General features: G+C 43.7%; 1 long non-coding RNA gene across 2 annotated transcripts; it reads left to right on the plus strand.

The window, feature by feature from the left end:
- The first annotated feature begins 521 nt into the window (after positions 1–521).
- Positions 522–8,980, plus strand: LOC137157068 (uncharacterized). Of its 2 annotated transcripts, none has more exons than XR_010920991.1 (3): positions 522–3,501; positions 3,900–4,723; positions 7,794–8,980. It is a non-coding gene; the product is annotated as an uncharacterized lncRNA (long non-coding RNA). The 2 variants fall into 2 exon arrangements; XR_010920992.1 differs by lacking the exon at positions 7,794–8,980 and adding an exon at positions 5,228–5,364.
- Positions 8,981–9,733: the final 753 nt, after the last annotated feature.

Genomic DNA, 9,733 nt, shown 5'->3' on the forward strand with positions numbered 1-9,733 from the left:
ATTTGTACAAGAATCTTGACAATGTTTTGAAACTTGCATTGTTTTCTCTAATTCCATCCAGGAAATATTCATATTAGTACCAGCAGATACTGCCCACACAGATTTAAAAAATTAAAGGGTACTGCAGAAAAGACTGTTGCCAGTGGTCAGATTAGTTGTGGATGGAAGCAATTCAAGATACATTAAAGTCTAACAGATTGTAATTGTCCAGGGGGCATTATCTTGCAGTATAACACTTCACTTTAGCTCTTCAGAGATATTTCTTGGAATCTGTTCAATCACTCTTCTGCTTAAAATACATGTCAAGTTTCAGACATTTCCAACCCATGTCAAAAAAAAAAAAAAAGCTAAAAGTTCGTCAACAGCCTATGGCAATGTCTTGATGGAGAAAGCTGAAGTCATTTCTTAATGCCATTACTTATTAACTATCATTATTGTGTAAATGTTGAGAGAATGCAAGAGAGCGAAAGGTCTGCTCTTAATTATTATGAACCTGGGTTTCCCACTGGCCAGTAGTTAAATCTGCCGAGTTGCCCTTTCCTTTAACCGTACAGAACCCTGGATTCTCCCAGCCTCGTCAAAGTTCTAGTAAGTATTACTGTACACTCTTAACTCACAACCAGCTTTCCTAGTTAGATAGTCAGTTAGATTTTCTATTTAAAAAATAAGTTCTTTCTCCCCCTCCTGCAATCTGGTTATGATTACTGGTTACTGCCACCCGCAGACTGATAAACTTATAACAGCTGCACTGCAGGAAATCACCTCCAATTCAACCCTGATGTTGTATGGATGTCTTTAGTTAACGTAAATAAGCTTTTAACATTCATTTTTGTTTTTGTGCAAAACACCTATCATTAATTTTGACTCGAGAGATCAAACAGTTAACAATGTGTTGATCCTTGCTTACTTTCAAGTGATGTATTGTATCATTTCTGAGAGTTATGAGGGGTTGATACTTTCTTTTACTAATGCATCAAAGTTGATAAGTGAGCGGGGTAAACCGCGTCCTGGGAAAGGAAGCTATTAACAGCTATACTCTGAAGGTTCTGAGGGCCACATTGCATCATAGCTCTCGGGTTTATTGAATGTGAACTTTTTTTTAACTAAAGGAAATGAGTTTCTATAATCCTCTGCTTTGAGCTACATCCTCAGTGGGGTAATGAAAAATGACCTACGCCATTAGATAGCACACTGCTTTACACAACATCGATCTTCACAAGACTGAATGCAATTTAACTTATGCTTTTTCTTTTCCTTAAGGTTGAATTGCAGGCATCCACAATGAATTTATTTATCACAAATCTACAAGGCACTACAACAGACTGGGTACAGAGGGGAAAAGCTCAAGTTTAACTTGGCATAATAAGAAAGCAATCCCAGAGAAAGTGACCAACATTCAAATGAGGGAGATTTTATAAGGAGGATCTTGAAATGGTGGTTTCGTACACACATAGCAAGCAAGGCAAATGGGTTCCACGAACAAGGCATCTGCTTCCTTGAAAACTTCTTTTTTGGGGGGAAGAATTTGTATGTGAGTTGGACATGTTGAGTGATTTATGGGACCATTAAACATACACTAAATCAATCTCTATTAGGGGTGGAAAAAAAAAAAAAAGCAGTGTACTTTAAAAAAAGCCCTTAAGCTAAATTTCTGAACCCAAGGTCTGACATTGCAAGGCAAATGGACATTGGTACTTTGGCGGCTGTAATGTGAACTCAGTTAGTCAATTTGGATATGATAGTTTTTAACGTTCCATGAATCCAGAAAAATGTGTATCCAATTAACTACTACGAAAGGGCCTTATTTATAAAATAATACTTATGCAGTCGGGTTGCACTTTTTCCAATCATTTTTGCACACAGTTCAGGTTGCAGACTGTGTGTGTGATTAAATAAAGATAAACATCAGTTTTACGCTAGCCTGTCTTGGCACATTGCAGAGGATTTAGGTGGTAGGACTGTGAAAATTAAATATCCATTATTACAGCATTTTCCTGGGAGCCAAGTTAAAAGAAGACTTGCTTGGTGGACCTAACTATCATAGTTTGACATAGGAGCTTATCCTTTAAGTAAGTTGGCTCTCTACAGTGCAGAGTGAAGTGCATGCAGAGAATGAACTGGTAAGTCATATTTTCTTAATGCTGCTTTGGATCTGAAGAACATTGTAGCTGGCATGGAACTGTCCTTTAGCCTACAGCCCCATATGTATTCTCCTTTGAAAAACTATCTGATGTATTTAAAAGAAATACGCATAATTTATACATGGTAACAACCATCCCTTCCCAACTGGTTTCTCTTTCCTTTGCCAGGTCACTTTTAAGCCATGTACTGGGAGGTCCTTCTTGAGTGCAGCCAGAAAGAAGTTTTATGAGCTGCAGGCCTGCATGCTTGATGCCTCGCCTATGCAAACGAGCATGAAATTCACAAGGAAAGAGGCCAACTGCATTTTATTAACAGAGCTATTTTCTTCTTGCTATGGTTAGAGATTGGAAACTCCATGGCAAGAAAATTGTAAAACTGCAGTTTGTTACAGCACATTGTCCCAGCTGTGTGTGTCTGACTGACACAGATAACTTCCATTAGAACCCAAGGGCAGGTGGTAGGGCAGCCTGAGAGGTGGTGGAAAATGAGAACAACATTTCTGCAGAATGTTTTGCAAATTCAAGAGCATTTTACATCCCATCACACTTGGTAACTGGTTTTGGGGTTTTTTTTTTTTTTTCTTTTTTTCATTTTCCAAATATTCTGCAGAATAATTTTTTTTAAATGAAATTTTCAATTTAGAAAATAAAAATAAAAATCAGAATCATTGTTCTGATTTCAAAACAAAATTGTTCCAGTTCTGAAATCTTCCCTTTTTTTAATTGGAAAAAAAAAAATCCATTCTCAAAACAAAAGTGGAAATGCAGTTGCAACCATTTTAAAAACTCAGGCTGAAATCCTGGCCCCACTGATGTCACCCTCTAGTGGCAGTGAGGGGTGAGGAAGGAGAGAGAGGAAATAGATTATTAGATACCACAGATAGGTAAATTGGCCATCTGAAATGAGGCGGGGGTCAGCTGGGTTTAACCCAGTGAATACCTAACACACGGGGGAAGTTTTGCCTGCATGAATATAAATTAAACCCCACCAATCAGAGGAGGGGACACCCAGAGTTCGAAGCCCCCTGACTCATTCAGTAGAATGTTCATATTCAAAGAGATACAGAGGGAAACAGACATTAACTGCAGGAAGTGTGCGTGACTCTTCTCTGACTTCCAGGGTAAAGCCTTTTCCTCACCAAACGGAAACCATGGGAGCACCCTGCACAGAAAATGGCCAGTTTCCCTCCCATCGAGTCATCTGTCATTTGGGATGAAGAGGCTTTGTATGGAATAGTGGCAAGTGCATGACACTTTGGGACGGAAGGCACACAGTTTGGATTCCCTCCTCACCTCCAGAAGAGGGCTCCCTCCACGGCATGGTTGGAGTCGAAGCAGAGGCACAGGATTTTGGGGACAAGTAAGGATAAAAGAGAAGGAAGAAATCGGGGGTTGGATGACCTTGACATTTGCATTCTCCTTTCCCCCTCAGGAAAATCTGGCCTCCCAGGGGCAGGGCTGGGGTTCTTTTGTCAGGGCAGGACATGCAGGAGTGAGTGGCCTGGTGTCCAGGAGAATGGACACAGCGGGGAGTGATGTTCCACTGAGGGAGTGGTACATGTGGAGGGATGAAGGCCAGAAGGGGGGGGTTAACCCCTTGGGGGAGCCACAGGGGTATATTTTGGGGGAGGTGGAGAAGGAAAGGGAGTCCCATTAGAGGTACAGTGTATGAAAAGGAGGGAGTCGAAACCTGAGGCCCTGCAGGCAAAGCAGCTTTGCACCTCATTGTTCAATTTCACCACCTCTCTCTTTCCGCAGCAGAATTCCTCCAAAAGGCCAAGAATCGGTTCATCTCCAGCCTCCACTGCTCCAGCCAATGGGAATACAGCTACCCAGCATGCTCCCAAAAGCCCCACCACACACAATCGCGTTTCATGCAGAGATGGTTCTGGGGAGTGCAAAAAGCCCCCAGAACGACTGATCGGAGGGAATGGGATCCAGTTCCATATTCACCAGGGCAACGGAGTGATGATACATAACCATTTCCTGGTGGGGGGTTGCACCACAGGAGACAGCTGCCCACTCCACCATACACCTTACCTCTTTCACTGGCAAACCATGCGAAAACAAACACCAGTGTGGAAGACGGTGAGTGAATCAGCTCAGTGGCACCTCAAGATGCTCTACAGTAACATCAATGAAGAGAATGGTACTAATGATGCAGGAGAGCCAGATATGGGGGAGCTCTCAGCTATTCCAGTCCCAGCTTCTCTCAGTAGGAGATGCTATAGAGAAAGCTACAGAAGTGCTGGCTCTGAGCAAATTCGTATGTGCTTAATTCCCAGCTGCTCCCAGTAACAAGCGGTACAAGGGCACTCACTACCTGTGGAGGAGCTTGCACCTGCTACAGTGCCAGCTTCTTCTGGTAGGAAGCACCATAGAGGACTGTGAATGAATAATTCCTCCATAGGGATGTGTCATTGGGAACACTGTGGCTGAAGAACGTGGAGCTGAGTTCCTATGGCCCTTTTATGAAAATATAATGGCTGTGCAATACCTGTCATCCAGAGCAGAACCTCCACTTCCCTACAAGATGAGATGTGTACTGGCAGGCAAGAGGACAGTGGAAGAAATGTGAGGAGGTATGACAGCATGAGGGCGAGAGGGATCCTAAGACTGTTTTTGTTTGGTTTTGTGGGGTTGGTTTTTTCAGAGGGGCGGGAGGGTTGTTACATCCACAGACGGTTTGAATGCATGTAATTCCCAGTTTGGGAGACTTGGCCAGAACTTAGGAGGGTCGCAGAGAAGGGAGTTTCAGTAGTTAAGGCATGAGGAGAGAGAGTCTGCAGGAGGATTAGAGCAGAGGTGGACCCTTGGCAGTGAAGGTGGGGACTGTGGATTTCCTGACAAGGGAGATACAGGAGCAGGAAAAAGTCAGAATTAAGGTTGATGGCAAGATTACGGGCTGCAGATACAACTGGGAGCTCCGAGCAGGAGCAGAAGGGATGGAGATGTGTATCTCCCATGAAACAATGCCTGTGAATAGGCTGAGGGGTCTCACCAGGGAGCAGTGTGTACTGGGAAAGGGGGAAAAGGCCTGGACTCAGAACTGAATAAATACAAAAAATAAATTCTCTCTCACACAGATCAAAAAAAGGGTTTTCCTTTTGGGCCAGGTTGTTGTCCCACTGGACAGCAGCACATGCATGTCTGTGTGTGCTGGGATGCAGCTGGCTTTCCTCTATAGAAAATCCTGATGGGGTGTCTCTCTCTGGTCTCAGCCGGTCTCCCACCAAATCTGAACTGCCTTTGAGACAGGTGAGAGAGCTGCCTGTATGAACAGCAGGGGAAACACTTCATTATGTATCCCAGATGTCTGAAGCAATGGGATGAAGAGACAGGGGAGAAGTGCCCCGATGTCGGCCTCCTTTCCGCTCACCTGTTTTTATGGCCCCGCATCTTTGATAAATGACTCCATGGTGAATCTTGACCAATAGAATGGAACCAGCCGCTGGAGAGAATCATTGTGCTCCCTCATTTTCTCCTTAGGGTGTTGCTAAATGACACCCACAGAAACCTCTGCCCTCACATGGACAACTTCCCTGGTGAGGATCCTGTTGAGGGGTACTGTGGCCCATACCTGGCTGACTGGATCCAGGTGGTGGGACCCACCTATTCAGGGTATGGGGTGATACCATCAGAAGCTGCATACCAGAATATCCACATCCTCTTTCACCTCAGGATGCCAAGGATGAAGTGCTGCAGATGACAAGTTACAGGATCCACAATGTGTATCTGTGGGCAAAATACAGCAGGTCAAAGCAAGTCTAGCTGTGTGGCAGGAGACCAGTCTGGGAGCGTGAGGAGAACTGGCTGAAAGTTTTCGGCTGAAATTTTTCCAAATTTATGTCAGTTTTGCCAAATTGTTCATGTCAAACTGCTTAGCTCTCCAAAAAAAAAAAAAAAAAAAAATTCTGAAAGAATTGAAATGTTTCCATATTTTCAATTTGAAACACCTTTTCAAGGCAATGTTTCCTTTAATTTTACTTTCAAAAATTTAGTTTAAAAAAAAAAAAACCCAACTAAATGTTTAATTCCAAATGATTTTTTTCCCCTTTTTTGATGTGCCGAAAATTTCACTTTCAGTCTGATCCAAAACAATTTTTTTCTGACGTTTTGTAATTGCCAATGGCCTGAAAAGTCTGTGAGGATGAATCCTGCTGTCAATACACGGAAGTGGGAATCCTGGAAAACGAGTCTCCAACGCTGCTTAGAGGCAAGGGCCTGATCTTGCAACTAAATTCTCATTGATTTCAGCAGTAAGATTTGTGGGTCTGGGTCCAGCGAGTCTGAGTCCAAGCACCAGTAGCTTGGAGGAGAGGGAGCATGATTCTGGACAGAAGGACGCTAGGGCGTGAAACATGCTGTGCTCAGTTATCTGGAACTTGACTTCTGGTTTTGTGACCCTTAGATGTCACACCCAAGAGCTAGGAGCATGAGTCCCATTACTAGCGCCCTGGCCTGTAGATCACATTTCACTCAGCAACTTGGTACATGAATCCTAGAGCTGGTGCCCTAGGGGCAGACCCATTCTAATGGATTAGTGCCATGCTTGGGTGAGTCAGGGGAAGCTTTGCTGAGACACATGTTGGGGAACAAGAGCTGTCAGAGGCCATAGCCTGGGCATCCCCTCCAGCATGGGCTCTGCGGGTCTCAGAAGGCTGTCTTTGTAGAGCCAGAGTTCTGGTTGGGATGCTATGGAGAAGCCATGGTTTTTAGGAAATGTGCTGTGACAAGAATTCTGCACTGCAACGAAAAGAACTAGAAAATTTGCCCTGTTAAAACAGAAACTGAGATTAACGAAGTTCACTGTCTGGAAATCTACAGCCAGGGAGTCTCAAAAACCCCAAAGATGCATTGGCGTGTGACTCACCATGTGTTGTGGGTAACTCCTTGTGCATAGTAGTGGCTGGATCCTTCTATGCTAGAACAGGACTATTAATACATATTGGCGGGTGAAGCCTTGTTTCCTCTCAAAGAGTTGGAGTTTTCAATCCAAACTCCTTGGAAATTAAAGCTGGATCCTGCACCCACTGAAGTCAATAGCAGGATTTTAATCCAATTCAGTGGGAGTAAATTGGGATCTTAGGTGTTCCTTTCTGTGCACTAAATAAAGGGAAGATGGAAAGGGTCAGTTAGGGGACTAAGCCTCAGCTTCCCCATAGCCCCCCGGTGAGACCCTTCTAAAGAAGGACAGCTGGTCTGAGAAGGGATTTTTTGTGCTACAAAAAGTTTTGATATTTTTAGGGGCAAAAATCTTGAATTGGGACAAGAAGCCAAAAATTCAAATTTGTTTGCAAAATGAAATTAAAAAATGATAACGCGTTTTGGATCAAAATATTTTGTTTTGATTTTGATCATTTAAACTGTTTTGTTTAACACAGTAAACTTCAAAACAAAAAGTCATTTTGAAACAAAAAATGGAAACTTGTCATTCTGAAACTGGCAAAGTGAGACCTCTCTCCATTTTCTAAACATTTTTTGTTTTGTTTTTCAATTTCTTTTTCTACACAAAATTTCATCTTACTCTGGTTGGTTTTGTGAAATATTTCAGTGCTGTCAACTTAGCAAATTGTTTAGACGAAGATTTCCCAACCAGGCTCTACAAAGGAGGCTAGAGCTATGCCTGTTTCTCCTTTACCCCCACTTTAGACAGAAAGAATTCATGTCCTGAGGACTCCCAGAGAAGAAAAGGCAGCTGGAGCAACATCTCTTCCACGCCTCTTCAGCCAAGACTCTGATGCAGTCTGCCAGATGAACTTTGACCCAAGCCTCTTGGATCAGCATGGCTCTGAGTTTTGCCAGGGGAGCAATTTCTCAGTGGATGGCACTGATGCTCACACCTTCACAGCTGCAAGCAAGGGTGGAGTGCGCTACATGTTCCTGGCTGAAGTCTTGGTGGGTGAGTCAGTGTGTGGGAAGGAACACTACCCTCAGGCCCCAGAACAGGCTTCTGGCAGACAGTGCTACAACTCGTGCCACAACGGGAAACCCTGTTCCCAAGCCAAAAGCCATCTGATCATCTACATGATCTTCCACAGCTGCCAGTGCTACCCATATTTCCTAATCTGCTACAAAATGCTCACAGATTTTGCGAGGCTGGATGGCTAATGGCACTGGAAGGAGTGGTCATGTCCCATATAAGAGGAACCCCGTCCAGCTCATAGCAGCTTTGCTGATCAGAGCTTCTGCCCTCAGGGAGGCTCTGGTTTCTGTCTTCCTGCTCTTCACACCACTGTAAAATAGTCCTGACATCCTACATCTATGCACTGAGGGTGTGTCCCCCCAGTTCTGGTGTATGCAAAAACAAGCACAGCTCATTCTCAGAGAGTCCCCCCACCTCACCCCTATTCCTGTTGAATCATCCACCCTCCTTCACCTCCCCTCTTATTATTGTTGCTTCCACAGGCATCATGGATGGACACCGTACACCCATGGGTGGGCCTCTAATCCCAGGTAGATGCTGTTCCCTTAGATAGTCAGAAGGAGGCACTGTTCAGTAATAAGTGTCATCCATCCCTCTTCCCTGATGTCTCATGGGTTTTGAGGAAAGTGGTGAAATTTCCTTTTGTGGCCCCAAATGCTACTCCTGTAAAATATTATTCTCCTCCCTCACCTCTACATCCTTCCTCCCCCTGCATAATATCTGTTTATGCATAGGTATTTGACAGAGGATGTTAGAGCTCTTGTTTGTGATGTTGTTTACTGAGTCAAATAATTTTACAAATCCATTTACTGATATTATAAATGTTCTTTGTTGCATCCTTTGCTGTGCTTACTTTTGTTCAAATTCATTTGCAGTCATTGTTATTCTGATTCTTGCTCATCTGGATGATGTTCTGGCCTTTAATATAATTACAAAATGGCCTGAAAGAATGAGTGTCTTTATTATCCAGGGCTAGTTAATTTGATCCTCCATTAAATCTGACCAAACCCTCAGACCCAAATAATTTCCATTAAAAACAACAGCTCACGTGCTTCACTAGGCCTGGTGGAAGGGACATATTTCCATTCTCTAACCCGTACTAGCCCCCTGATTCATCTTCCTGTCTAAAACCACCACCATCTTGCTTTCCCTTACCGCTGGAAACTGTGCCCAATCCCAGACCTGCACTGCATATGGGCCCACCTTACCTCTGATCCCCACACTGCCCCAGCCTCCTCTATGTCAGAAACCCTCCTTGAGTCCCAACCTCTGCTCTTCATTCAACATGCCCCCTCTCTGTCGTAACCCACCCTAAACCACAGCATGAGATTTCAGTTAATTAAAGTTCTATGCCTGAGGACATTATACAGTTTACCCTTTTAAAAATAAAGGCTCCTTCTCTAAAGTTCTCACCTGGGCAGGATTCTCACCCCGGGTATTTGCATTCCCTAGTGTGAGTGAGGCAGAATTACACAAGCTCAAAGGTTTTTGATCCCTAAGGACACTGGTAGCTGGTTGGGAAGAAAGAAAGACACTTAGTGCACTTGCTTTATTTCTGTGTATTCCACTAGCCTATAAACCTAAAAGGCAAAGTTAGGGAGAAACAAACACCTTTTGGGTCACAGCAAGTGGAGCTCCTTGTATTTGGCTGTGTCCTTAAAAGCTT

This window comes from Emydura macquarii, unplaced genomic scaffold, assembly GCF_026122565.2.
Source record: "Emydura macquarii macquarii isolate MOO-44397 ecotype Brisbane River unplaced genomic scaffold, CSIRO-AGI_Emac_v2 contig_1483, whole genome shotgun sequence".
Lineage (NCBI taxonomy): Eukaryota > Metazoa > Chordata > Testudines > Chelidae > Emydura > Emydura macquarii.